The sequence below is a fragment of the Pelodiscus sinensis genome, chromosome 4, assembly GCF_052426305.1.
Source record: "Pelodiscus sinensis isolate ZL-2025 chromosome 4, ASM5242630v1, whole genome shotgun sequence".
Lineage (NCBI taxonomy): Eukaryota > Metazoa > Chordata > Testudines > Trionychidae > Pelodiscus > Pelodiscus sinensis.
In genome coordinates, this window is record NC_143055.1 from 15268330 (window position 1) to 15282811 (window position 14482).

Consider the following 14482-nt stretch of genomic DNA (forward strand, 5'->3'; position numbering starts at 1 on the left):
ATTTCAAGCAGTTTTTTTGTGATTCAAGCATTTCCCTAACAATGTTAATCTCAACATTTGGAAAAACTCTGCTAATGAATAAAATCAGAAAGTAAAACAGGTTATTAATAAAAGTAAGACTGACTGGTCTATATTTATTGTAAACAGTATAAATGGTGAAAGTGAAAAATATATTTTCCGTAATTAAATATACTAAATGAAACATAAGGAGGACATTTTTTCAAAACAGTATGATTTTAATATGGTCTTGTTACTTTTAAAAATTATACCTCCCCCCCCCCCAAAAAAAAGCCCCCAAACTCTATTTTCCTGAGATTGATTTTATTTCTAACCTAAGCCAATGGAATTTGATGATTTTCAAGACCTTTCTCACAATGCCCATAGGAAATTAAACACTGTCCCATGTAGATAATTCATGATAACTCTAGCAACATCTAAAGAGTAGAGGACAACTTCCTGGGAGTGCAGGGGGAGAGTTTCCAACAGAAAGTAGTTAAGATTTTCTTGTTAACATGAGGCCACTTGGAGAAGCAATTCTAAAGTGGTTTGGGGTATCAATTTGAAATGGAAAAATGGAGGAAGAATAAATAACAATGACATTGACTCTTACAAAGAGGTGGTAGCAATAAGAAAAGTCAGTTTAGGGGTCAGATAATATAGAGGAACTTTAGCTAACTATAGAAAGAGATCTTCTACGAATTCTCAGAGACAGATTAAAAACCATTTGATGAAGATGAAGTTCAATTGTCTTAATTTAGTATTAACAAATCATCCAAATAGTGAAAAATGTAGAATCACTCTTTTCTCAAAGATGCTACAAATTTGGCCAAGATCAACAAATACTCTGGGGACTCTACTGGAAATATGACTTGCCGATGCAGAACTGGAAAAGTTTATGATATGCTGGATGAATGAAAAATTGGAGTTATGTTTCCTTTAAATGATCACAAAAGACTGTTACAAGTCAAGTTACAAGTGTATAGCTACATTTCGAGTCTCCAACTTCGACCTAGCCCTCTTCATAAAATAGTTAAAAACACAGGGTCAGGCTGAGATTAAATTATCCACATTTATTGATTACCATGGAGTGAGAGTGAACTATTCACTGGTTAAACTCATCCAAGCTTATAGAGTAGATAGCTCCAATCAAGAGGAACTTGTGTTCTGGTTGATGAACAAGAGAAGATATGACTCATGGAGAGAAGAAAACTATGGGGAACCATAACTGGATGACATCCATTGCCCATCTGTTCAGTCCAGACCTGAAGATTCAACTGCAGCCTGTCCATAAAACTGAGTCCCTTCTGGACCAGCAATTCTTCTTTGGGATTTGGCACTATATGAGGCAGAAGAGAAATAGCATTTTCAACTGTACCTATATCCAGAACTGAAGTAGCCTATGGAATTTAAAGAGTTAAAGGTATGTGTAGCCCAGTGCTGTCCCTGGAAGATTTATATATCTGAGAGAACTAATTTTTATCCCTCTGCTGACAGAGAAATTGGAGCTTGTTCAAATCTCTTGAGTTGCAGAGACAGCAAACTGAGGCTGTTGATGCCAATGAAACCCTTAAAGGAACAGGCTTAGGCACTAAAAGGAAAAAAATGCTAAGGATAGCCCCATGGTCATGTGGGTCTGAACACCAATTCAGCTGTCCAGTCCAAGACTGAAGATGCATATTACATATAATTAAAGAAAATGATTCTTTAACAAAAATGAATCAACACTACATTTGCTTTCATAGAGCAAGATTCTGGCATGCTAGCACTCAACAGTAGTTTACTTCTCAAATATGCTATCAGTGGGATTACTCAGCGTGAGTATGGTTGACAGATCCAGGCCCATACTGATTTGTTTTCAATATGTGATTTATTTGTAAAATGACAACAGTGTAAAACAGATGTTCTTTGTTATGATGTACTCCACATGCACACAAACAGTGAGTAAAATCACATAAAGGCACAACGAAATACTGAACCCAGTTGAAGGGACTTAAAAAAATCCAGAAGATTTGTAATGAGCTACTGTACAAAAATAACTCTAGAACCTTTATTTGTTTGAATTCAGTTGAGGTTGGTGATAGTAGAAAGAGTTTCTATCTCATGGCTAGTTAGGAGTCTATGTGAAATGAATATGTAGCCTCCAGGAAGTTCCTATTGTGGTGAGTCTCAGCAGAAGGTGAGGACTCAGTGGACGGTGAGGACAAGATTTAGAAATAACATCTAAATGATGCTGTAGTAAGATAAGAGCCTGAAACAAAAGTAGCCCATGTAGCACAGGCCTGGTTTGAGGCCTAAGGCCTAGCTAACAATGGACAAAATTTGGTTAATATAAAGCAAAGCTAGAAGCAGGCCCTTGCTCACAGAACTTGGCAAGAACACAACTCAGAGTGTAAGACACAAATTGGTAATAGGCCCAGGTGTAGAACAGTAATTGGTACTGGTCATTAGGTGAAAGCACAATCCAAAAGGATGGTACCACCAGCTTCTTAAAAAAAAACCTTAGTACCCACACTCCCCATGGATACTGACCCTGGTTCAGGAAGGGGTCTAAAATAACAGCATGAGGAATATAAATGTTCTAATCAAACCACAAGGTGCAGGGTGATGGGTGGTATCTAAGAAGCATCAGAGGGTGGTAACCTGACAGTATCAGGCAGTGGCAACCTGACATATCAGTAGTGATGTGTATCCTATATAAAAAGTGGTATCTTGGAGGGGCAGTTTTTGTCGGACCTAAGAGGCAGTGGGACCTCTCACTGACTGATTCAGTCCATCGTTAGGGGGTACATATGTGTAGTGGTTCAGTAGAGTTTACTGACAACAATTACTGTACTTTGTTTAACAATAAACCTAGCCAGGTACCTTCAGTCCTTATCTATTTTGTAGTCTTTGGCAACTCTCGGAGTCTGCTGGGTTGACTATTTGTGCAAGTCAATGCGGCACACGTGGTTGAGAACAAATGCAACCAGCCAACTGGTTATCATCACTGATGGAGCAGGACACCACAACAGTGTGTCCGTCTGTCTGTGCATCTGTTTGTTCAAGAACTTCTAAACTGTACTAGTTAGGATCACCAAATTTGGTATGCAACTTCCTCTTATACTAATTTAAACCAAGGTCAGAGTTTGGTTGTGCCTGGAAAATGGGAAGTGCCAGGAATGGGACTGGTTTTGTTAACATGGAAAGGGAGGGGGCATAGAAAGGAGAGATGCGAAAGGGAGGGGCACAGAGAATTGGAATGCAATACTGAGAGTGGAAATAGGAGGCAGCTGCAGAACAAAGAGAGTGGCCAACAGGGCTGGGGCTCCATCATCTTGCCTGCCTTCAGACCAGGTAAGGAACCCCCTCTGCCCCAAACTTGAAGCCTCCCCCTCCCCCTGGGAGAGCCTGCAGAATGTGGCAGGGACCCACTGGAGAAGGGGGCAGCCCCCAGAGCCTGGATCCTCCCCAGACAGCCTGCAGGACATCGGGGGACCCACTGGAGCAGGGGAAAGCCCCCCAATCCTCACCCCCATACCAGACAGCCTGCAGGCCTCGGGGATGGGGAGGGGGGAAGCTGCTGGAGGCCAAGGACAGCCTTGGAGTCTCACTCATCCCCCAAGAGAGCTTGCAGGCAGCAGAGGGGCAGCTAGAGAGGAGGCAGCCCTGAAAACTTGGCCCCTCCCCAGACAGCCTGCAGGCCACAGAGGGGCTGTTGGAAGGTGGGGACAGCCCGCAGAGCACTTTCTCTCCAACAGGCTGCAGGACAAGGTGGCCACTGCCTCAAGCAAGGCTCCCCGGACAGGGTGCAGGCTGGAGGGGTACAGCTGGAGGCCAGGGCTGGTCTGCAAAGCACCAACCCTTACCCGACAAGCACACAGATACAGACCTCCCACCCCTTTCTGGGAGGAGCCACCCTCCAAGGAGCACAGCTCCAGCCCCTCGGGAGGAGCCACTAGCCAAGGAGCACTGCCACAGCCCCCGAGAAGGAGCTGCTGCCGGAACAGTGCCACCCTCGCTGCTACGGGTGGTCCCAGGTAAGTTCCCCAGCCAGCCTCCCAGCCTCCTGTCCTGAGCCCCCTGCCCTGAGTCCTGCATCTCCCACCTGCCCTGACTTCTGCACCCCCACCTTATTCCCCATGAACCCCCTGCCTCCTCTCCCCTGAGCCCACCACCCCTTTCTTTAAGCCCCCTACACCTCCCACCCCATTCCTCTCCGTATCCACAACCCTCATGCCAGCTTCTCTTTCCTTCATTTTTAAACAATATACATTTTTCATTTATTTCCAGGAAAAAAAACCCTCCAAAATTACTTCAATTAAATACCCGAGCAACACCGATTACATCTACTAGTGTGTGTGTGTGTGTGTGTGTGTGTGTGTGTGTATATATATATATATGAGAGACCCTGGGACTAATGTCTCTATTCTGGTGAAAAGAACTTGGGATTCTTACTGACCAAATGTAACCCAAATCTGATTTTTCACCTTCTCTGGAGGAGAGCTTCTCCAACAAAACAGTGATCCTACAACCAACTGCATTCCCAGCAGTCAAGTACTCACTAAGTGTTGCTGCCGGCAACTGAATCACCACACCACTTCCTGAGACACCCTGGATTTTCCTTGGCATTCTCTTTTTGAAGCACTGACTGTTCAAGCCCAACCCAAAACTGAAATAATGATTAGATCACAGCCTAAGCCTGTATGAATGCAGAATACTGTCTGAGCCTTTTTTAGCTTCTGTTTTTAACTCAAATAATTACAGTAGACACAACAATATATGTATTTGAAGATAAGATATATATTTGGCACTGTGACATCAGAGTGTTTTCATTATTTAAAGTGACAATGAAACCCAGAGATAATTGCATAATTATTTCAAGTGCTGTATTTAGTGAGCTACTGTAGAAATGAATTTTGAAATCTGATAGCACAGAAGTGCTTTACTAATTCACATAAATTTTCCTTCTCTCTTTTAAAAAACAATTGATAAATGATTATACAAATAGAGAACAAAATATAAGATAAATAAGGGAGAATTTTCTACTGCCCCCTCCCCAGGCCTAAATAAATAAGAAAACCACATTGAGACAAAAAAATAGCAAAAAGAGGCATATGATAAAAGACAAGCCTAGAGTTATGCCCAGCTGAGAAGAGGTTTCACAGATATGCATACAGACCCGCTATTGTCTGTCTACTCATATACAGGTGGAACCTATCTAGTCCGGAACTCTCTGATCTGGCACCATCTGTGGTCTGGCATGACTTTAGTTAGTCATATGTCCACTTAGCATGGGCAAGGCCAAGTTTCCTGCAGTACCATTAAATTTGTTTACAGCCACCAGTCCTGGCTCTCAGGGTTCTGTGCTGTTATTTAGCTCTCATTTACCCCTAAATGACTTTTAAGAGCCCAGTACGCAGGGGAAATGTTGATAATGTTGCTAGACAATATTGACCTCCCATGGTTCAGCAAATTCTCTGGTTCAGCACCAGTCAGGTCCCAAGGATGCTGAACTAGAGAAGTTCCACCTGTATTATACATGGTGTCTATACATATATTAGCATAACATATAACTATATTACAATATTATAGCCACACATACTCCTCCCACCGCCCTCAAATATGAAGTGGGTTTTACCCACAAAAGCTCATAATCGTATATATTTTGTATTAGTCTTTAAGGTGCCACAGGATGACTCATTGTTTTTAAAGTTACAGACTAACACAGCTACCCTTCTGAGACTATTTAGCCAGTAGCCAAGCATTCCAATGGCAGATAGAGTCTTTGAGAGCCTATTATTTTTCCTTTTAATTTCTTTCTTTTTTAAAAAAACAGGAATAAATTAAAGTAGAATTTTGTGATACTTTAGACACCTATTCCCATGGGTAAAGCCTTGATTGCTGAAAACAAAGCTAAGAGAAATCCTTATTGGTATGCAAAACCTCTAAGAAACCATTAGAAACTGAAAGAAAATCAATTTATGTAATTATTTACAAGATGATTCTGTAACTTTGTGTCCTCTGTGTATATTGAAAATGTTGTGTTCGAATTTTTGGATAATAGAATGGAAGACCTAAATAGGCTGCTGTTCATACAAACACATGGCTCGCTTGCCTTTCTTACTTAGGTCAAGTTATGGCTTATTATGAAAGTAGCACCACTGAAATAGGTGATTACTAATACCAATTTTTTAAACAAGTGGTACTTATTGCCAAATGCTCTATAGCACTTTGCATTACACAATAAATCAGTGCATGAAGCATATCACTTTTATATGTTAAGACGAAGTAATACTTTTTTAATCTTAAATGTATTACTGAGTAAACTATCTAATGGCCTGTCTTCATAACATAAAGAAACACCTGCAGGGACACTGATTTCATGACGGGATTTGCTGAGTGGCTGTCCTTTGAGTGGTTCAGCTCATTTACACAGTAATGCTGTATTTGACAGAACTGTGTTGCTGCATTCACAGGTGCCTTATGAGCGCTGTTGTACAAGTGCCTTCTGGTCTCATGAAACTGTTGTCTCCTATTTCTAAGTACTGTTGGTGGTAACAGAAATTTGGGGGCAATTTTCAAAAATAAGGCACTGTAGCATGGAATAGATTTTGAAGGAACTGAAGCAGCTGCGACACTTGTGGTTTCCCATACACACTGGGGAAAAACACTATAGAGTGCACCATTAGCAAGACATAAGCTAAAGACTCAATTCCCAGTGCTGCAAAATCAACATTTGCAAAATGCCTGAAACAACTACTGGTAGTGGATGTAAGGTTTTGTACAAGTGTTGCAAGTTGAAAGTATTCCAAACAAATGTTTCTTATAGCAGTTGTCTCCTTAGTGTAAAGAGCTCTCAAGAGAAATTTAACAACAGAGTTGAAATCTAGTGTCTGAAACATACCAAATGTCTAAAATAAATACCAAAAATACTAATCTATCATTTAACATTGATTTAAAATCAAGGAATGGTCTTAGCTTCTAAACACAGGTGTGACAACTGAACCATGCTATTTATCTTTCCACTTACATATTCATTTACAGACATGATTAGAGACAAGATTTATTTTAGTATTAGTATACATGCTGTACAAAGCACTACAGTATATATTGCTTTCTGTTTGAGCATTATATGGGTGTATCAGGTCACACATACATATATATCATTAAAACAATTAATTATCAGTGGAGCTAATGCAACCTAACACAGTAGTGGGCAAGTCCATACTTGAAAGATTCTATTTTAACTATTTGTTCTACAGAACATCTTTGAGATCATTAGCTTTTGCCTCTAATCCCAATCCTTCCTTGGCCCAAATTCTGATGTGCTGTTCTCACCCTACATATTCCTAAATCCAGAAGAACTGAATACCTATTGATTTGAGAATCAGTTTGTTAATTTGTATTAGTTTCTACACCAAACTGTGGGAACAGACAAAATGCTTGTACAACATGATGGGAGCAGCAAAGTTCAGGCAACCAGACATGCATGCATAAAAATGAAACAGTAGTTTGTCTTTGTGAATAGGCTTGTAATTTTTTTTAATTAGAATGATTTGATATGCATGTTACACATCCTGAACAGTGTAAGTTACCTTACAGATATAATGGTTATCTTAGGCTAAGTGTAATTTGGATGCATTTATAGTAGCCAATATAATTTACTAAATCATAATAATAAATAAATGTACATAATTAACACACAGATGATTACATTAGCTCTTTCTGCAATGCAATAGGAGACCCAGAAACAAGAGACAACAGTCTGAATATGGCTGTACTGTGCTGATCTCTAACTAAACTGGCTTCTGAGACCCATGACCCGGAAAGGTTAAAGTTTATGTCTTTCCCAGAGGCTGCACCTACATGATTAACATTACAGAGCAACCTACATCAGAAAGAACTATAACAAGAGAAGACTAAAGCAATAATTCATGGAGAGAATGGTTTGTATAAGAAAAAAACTATTCTATTCAAATAGAGTAGTTTGATAAATTTACCTTTTATGTTTGCTCCAAAATTCCCTTCTCAATTTTTTAGTGGTTTGAGAAGAAAAAGGAGGTATGTGTGTGAGTGTATGCGCGCGCACACACTCTCTTAAAATCAAAACCAGAGCCAATTACTTTAAATCTAGTCCTGAACCTTTCCTGAAAAGAGATTTCCAATTGTGCTGAAATCTATGGAGGTTTTATGATGTGGACAGATGTCTACCAGGCACTAGGTTGAGGTCATCTAACTCATCTCATTTATGACCTAAGTCTAGTCTCCAGACTCAAATGTTCTAGACAATTACCCTCTGCATCACCTAACTCCTTAATTTACTTCTTTAAAAGAAAACAGAAAAGAGAAAAATATAAGTAAATCTTGTGCTTCACACACAATTATCTGGAACATTTTCCTAATCAACACCCATTTCTGCAACAGAAGGCTGATATTATGCTCATAGAACAGAAATATTTTTGCTGACTCACCAAAACTATTTCTCAAGATATAATTATACTCTCTGCGCTTTCCATGTAATCTGACACATAAAAGGTAATTTTCTATTATTTCCCAAACATCTAACCTCAAAGTTATCAAGAACTCAGACATAAAACACATTCCAAAAGCAGTCTTACTATACTGAGTGAAATTGCTGAGAGTTGTACATATTTTTATAAACCATATTCTGAATGAATATTTTTCAATTACTTATTTCTTTAAACATTCAAAGTTAGATGCCACACTGATTTGATAGCATTTATACTGCAAAAGGGAAAGATAAAATTGGGTCTAACAAAGCTGGAGGCAAAATATCACAATGGATGACAAATATTCCTGGAGTATACAGCAGTGGAACAACTGACACCGTAGGGCACTGACTACACATTGCTGGAATCAGAGGAGACTCCATATTCCTTTGTTAGAAATCAGTTCATGTAAAATCTGCAACATTTAACCAGCACATTTTTACAACCATAGTGATCTTCCCTGTGCTTCCCTCCCCACTTCCCTCCAAAATGAAACCTGCCAAAGAGGCATAAGTGAATCTGCTGTATTAATTTGAATACTAAATTTTCTGAATCTTTTCCCTTTTGGTGTGCTGCAGGGTAGTTTAAATTTCTACATATAATCTCAAACCATTGTTATGATCACCAATGTTTCCTTTCAGTTCTTAAAAAACAAACAAAAAAAAGGTTTTGGACAGGAGCATTAGTAGCTTCCATTTGCCCTGTGGCAAATCAGGAAAATATGTCACTGTGCATTACTGTATTGTCTCCGTAGATCAAGATTTCTCTTAATACTTCTAAAATTCCACTAACAGGAACAATTGCTTTGAGCATTTGCTACTTAGTCTGGTACACTATAATCAAGTAGGACACATGAATGAATTACTATTAACATGCTATATTTCATTAACGCAGCAAACAATTTTTAAGAACAAAATTACATATTATTACACACTCACACAAGGCCTATAGATAATACTAATAACTAGAGGGAACTGTATGTAAGCATCAAGGAATTTAGTTATCGTTAAGGTTACTGTATAAAGAAATTACAAATGGCTTGTGGTACCCAAAGTCTAAGATAGACTTTTGATTATCCTGCACTGTAGCCTTCTACGCTGAATAAAAATACAATTCCACATTCCATTGACTGTATACAGAATTATTTATTTCTAGTGTATAAGTCTGGATTCAGCTTTATACAAAAAAAAAGAGAAAAATCACTATTTAGGAATTTTTTTTTTGAGAGAAGTGCTCTCCAAATACCACCAGACTGAATGAGAAATAAACTTTCATCATAGGGAGGTTAAGCCATAAGTGCCCCCTGAACTCCTTTTTGTGCCTGCCTCTGAAATAACTGACATTGGTCAGCATCAAAGACAGAGACTACTGAAATAGATGGGTCACTGGCCAGATTTGGTGTGCAAATTCCTAGTTTCTGATTCCTTCTTTGCTGGTAGATTAAATGTGGAAGTGTTTCAGTTGCACCATGCGCTGAAGGCTCCACAGACATCCAAACAAACCCAACAATTTTGGTATTTCATTCGTGTTTTTATCTTTCGAGGTCTGTTGTTGCTTCAGGGAGCCAGTTATGAAGGTCAAAATAACAAGAGAGCTGGTATTTGGTATTCCAAAGAAGTCAAACCTGAAAATTATCAATGAGTGGCTCCCCACAGCCTGGTCTGCATGCTGGCAAGCCTCAGGTGGAACTTCTGGTACCCATTTCTTATGGGCATATAGAAGATGGGATTAATCCAGAAGGAGTTTAGAGCCACACACTATCTTGCCATTTGGGACACAGATGGTTTCAGTCGAGGGTGATAATATGCTGTTGGTTACTTCTTCAACTGCCAATATCATTGTCATTTTGCCTGCGTGTTGCTCCACCATCTTTCCTTCATCCAAATTATCCTCTTACTTACATACGTGGAAACATCTTGGGGTCGGGTTGTGTAGTTTTTACTTGGTGTTTAGATCTAGGCATTTCCCATCCATTTCTAGCATTTTGTTTCTGACACTGAAATTAATACCACCTTACGATTGCCTCTGGGTCTGCATCAGTATTGAATAGGATTAGGAGGGGGGAGATTCTGGAGTCTTGGAGAGCTCTATTGGTGAAAGTTGTGCTGGAGAGAAGACTGCTCAGCATTAGGAGGAAAGGGTTATATTGTGTTCAGTTCCTGGCTCTGCTATAGATTTTCACTGTGAACTCTCTGTCCCTGGGATTCCCACCTTTAAAATGAGGATAATATTTTCCATCTTTAAGGGGGTGTTTATTGAGAGTAAATCCATACTCTACTTCGAACTTGCTCAGGCAGGACAGTTATATTGCTCATAATACTGAGATTATCGCTGTGCTCTAGGAATGCTTTGACAAGAAGGAATGAAGCCAGTTCAATACACTTGAGACCTTAGCAGTCCAGTAGGTCTCCCATGTATGCCATTTTATTACTGTGAAGTCCCATTGATTTGCAAGCATACAGGACTGCACCTGCCTTAATGAAATTATTCTTTTAGAAACATCAGCTACAGAGACCTCATGTAACCAAAAATGTATTAATCCCATAGCATTCTCAGTGACGAGTTCCACATGGGTAAAATAACCAGTTACAAAGAACTAACAGATAAATCTGGGCATAAGGGAAGCAATTTATAGACATCTAGATTTAGGAGCTAAAATTGCAAAACAAATGCTGCCAGAAGAAGGGTTCTGAAAACAAACTGAAGAGAAAGCTAAATTCTTTCAAGCGTGACCAGCCCTCAAAAGATGCAACTAATAATGTAATCATTTCGAAACAGGGGAGTGGTGAATGTCTATGGTAAGATGAATAGAAAATGGATTTTCCTGTTAACCAGTTGCATTACTGCCCAGAGCTAAAAAAAATAAGCATGACCGATACCAGAGTATCACTTTTCAATCCAGGGCTACATCTTGACTGGAAGCCTCTTTCGAAAAAGAGCATCTAGACTACAACCAGCAAGCTGCTTTTTTGAGGCTCAAAAGAGGCAGTCTGGATGCTCTCTTTTGAAAAAGCACTGTTTGCATTACATAGCACCTTTTTTCGAAAGAGCACTTTTGAAAGAGCACTTTCGAAAAAAGGCGTTATTCCTCGTAAAATGAGGTTCTCCGTGGTCGAAAAAACTCCCGTGTTTTTTCGATTTACTTTTGAAAGAATGCGGCTGCAGTCTAGATGCAGGGGATGTTTTTTCAAAAAAAGGCCACTTTAAAAAAAAAAACTGTAGTCCAGACACACCCCAAAAAGGAAAGAGTTTTCCACGATGAGGCCAAAACTCCAGGTAACATTTATTTTATTTCTCTGTACGTATGTATACTCATATTTATATAAATAGCAAGTGCGTAGAAGAAAAATGAGTGTAAGGCAAGGTAACACTATTTTCATGAGATGGAAATGACTAAATATCTCATCACCTTCTTGCTTACCAATGATGCTCTGTAATAACTTCCCCTTAATTACATCACTACTCTCATGCCACAATACACAATTCATCCTGATCCCTCCATTCCTCTGCATTGTCTTCTCAATGTGTACTTTGGTCCAGATCACAAAAAGAGTTAACTTTATGCACTGCAAATAGTCTTGTAAGTCAAGGATCAGTTTCTTCTTACTATTCTTGTTTTCCTTTTTTGCCACTTCATAAGCTCTAAAAAGCACCCATGTTTTGCATACCATGTGACATCTCAGCTTCCTACAATAACATTCCTTTCATGAATCCTTCTTATGTTGAACTCAATTCCAAAATAGCCTCCAACCTCTCATGGTTGAACTGTTATTCCTATGAACCGAATACTGGAATTTGACAATTATTTCCTGGGGGGCAAGGAACTTACATTTTTCTTGATCTGCAAAGCAATTGCACTAACAGCACAGTGTACTTAACACTGTAGTTATGAGACATGTAGCAAGGCACAAATGGATTGGTCCACCACCATTCAAAATAAATTCTATTTATGATGAAAACAGCATTTTTCTGAATTCTGTATTTTTAGTAGGCTATATTTGGTAGGCTAGAAAATAAATATTTATTCTTTAAAGGTTAAATCTTGAGTCCACTGAATTCAATGGAAGTTTTACCATTGATGTCAGCACAATCAGGATTTGGCCCTGACCCAAATACTGAAAATCTGCTGTGAAATTTTGAAACCGTTTAAAATAATAATTAATTCAAGCTAACTTCAGCTTTTCAGACCCAATTTAAAAACATGTAAAAACAGCCTACAGAAAATAAAAGCATAACTGATATTTATACAGATAACTTTTTAAGAGACTATGGGGATTTTAATTAAGCATCTAACAAACAGGAATGGACAGCATAGTCCCGTGTGCCAAAATCAACTCTAATTCACTGCTACATTAGAAGGTCGAAAGATTTCCAGTGATATAAATCCATATTTTATTAATATGTTTGCTCTAGTTCAAGGAATAAAATACAGCCTCTTAAAATGAAGTTTTAAATCAATGTATTGTACATTAGCTTGGTTGTTGAACTATTTTAAAATTTACAATTGCAGATAATTACAACAATCTGATGTCATAAATTGCTCAGGATAAATTAGTTGAGCTACTTGTAGGGGGCGGTGCAGAAGCACGTCACCTCAACAGATGCTTCTGGGGCACAATGCTTCTAGGAGCAGAGTGACAGCTGTGCAGACCTAAGTTTGGGCACAACGTAGATGCAGCATCACAGAACAGCATATCAGGAGAATGGGATCATCATTCTGACCCTTTCTCACCCTCTCAGGGGAAACCAGAACCAGCATTAGCCTAGAGCAGTCGCACTGCTCAGAAAGTATAAAGACTTTTTTTTTTGCTTGCATTTACAAGAAGTGGCGACTCCTCGAACCTCTCTCTCTTTGTCCCGGAGGCTGAGCACAGCCTGGCCTTAGTCTTGATTTACATTTTACTAGTTAAAATCAATCAAATTCCAGTTAAACCTCTTCATTGTTAAAGAAACTCAGTAGATTTATTTGTCTGATAAAGCAAGTTCTCCATTAGCTGTATTTACACCCCCATAACATATTCAGATTAAGGAGTTACTTCAAATAGTTATCCGTGCTTAGTACTGTAAGGTTAACCATTTCTTACTAGCTTTCTTGGTCTTCTCTTGCCTGGAGACTGATCTAGGGACCTAATACAGTACAGTACCATATTCAAATACAACTTACAAATTCAGTCTCTCAGAAGGAATTTGTAATGACTCACAAGCAGGGGGCTGGCTCTGGGCTCCCAGAAGAAGTGGGGCCTCAGGAGGAAGGGATGGAGCTAGGAGCAGCTAGCCATCAGAATCCTGCCCCCCCCCCCCCCCCCCATGCACACACAGGCACCCTTAGAGCCATCTGGAGCGTACTGCTTGACACTATGGTAGCAATTTAAATGGCCTGGGATTCTAGCCCACCACTGCTTCTACAGCAGAGGTGGCAGCACCGGGAACTCCAGGCCTTTTAGGATTGCCGGGCCCTTAGGGAACTGTCCCTTCCCACCCACCCTGGAAATGGGACTGTTCACAAATGTAGGTTATGGACAGCCCAAGGAAATCTTAAAGGTGCTGTTCATTAGGGCATAACTAGATTTTTATGCTGAATACCATGAACAATCACATTTGCTTTAATTTCTTAGCATGAGTTAAACAGGTAGCATGCTAAAACAGAATCTGATTTTACTATATGTACTGATGTATTGCATGTTTCTACATCTCACTTTTGTAATGAAAACTATTACTTCTATTATGGATCAGATCCTTAGCTGATGAAAATGTGCCATTTACTCAAGCTACAAAATTAGCCCTACATATTTGCATATAAGCCAAAACTGATGCCAAAGCAGGGCAACTTTAAATGGTATTATTAAAAGGATCCTACTATATGCAAGTCATAAAGAAGACCACCAGTTGTACTCTAGCTAATGACAAACCAGCTACTTATACTTTTTCCTCTAACTTTTTTTGAAATCTTGGAATAGGTGGGTGTAAAAGGTAAAACTACTCTCATACAGCTT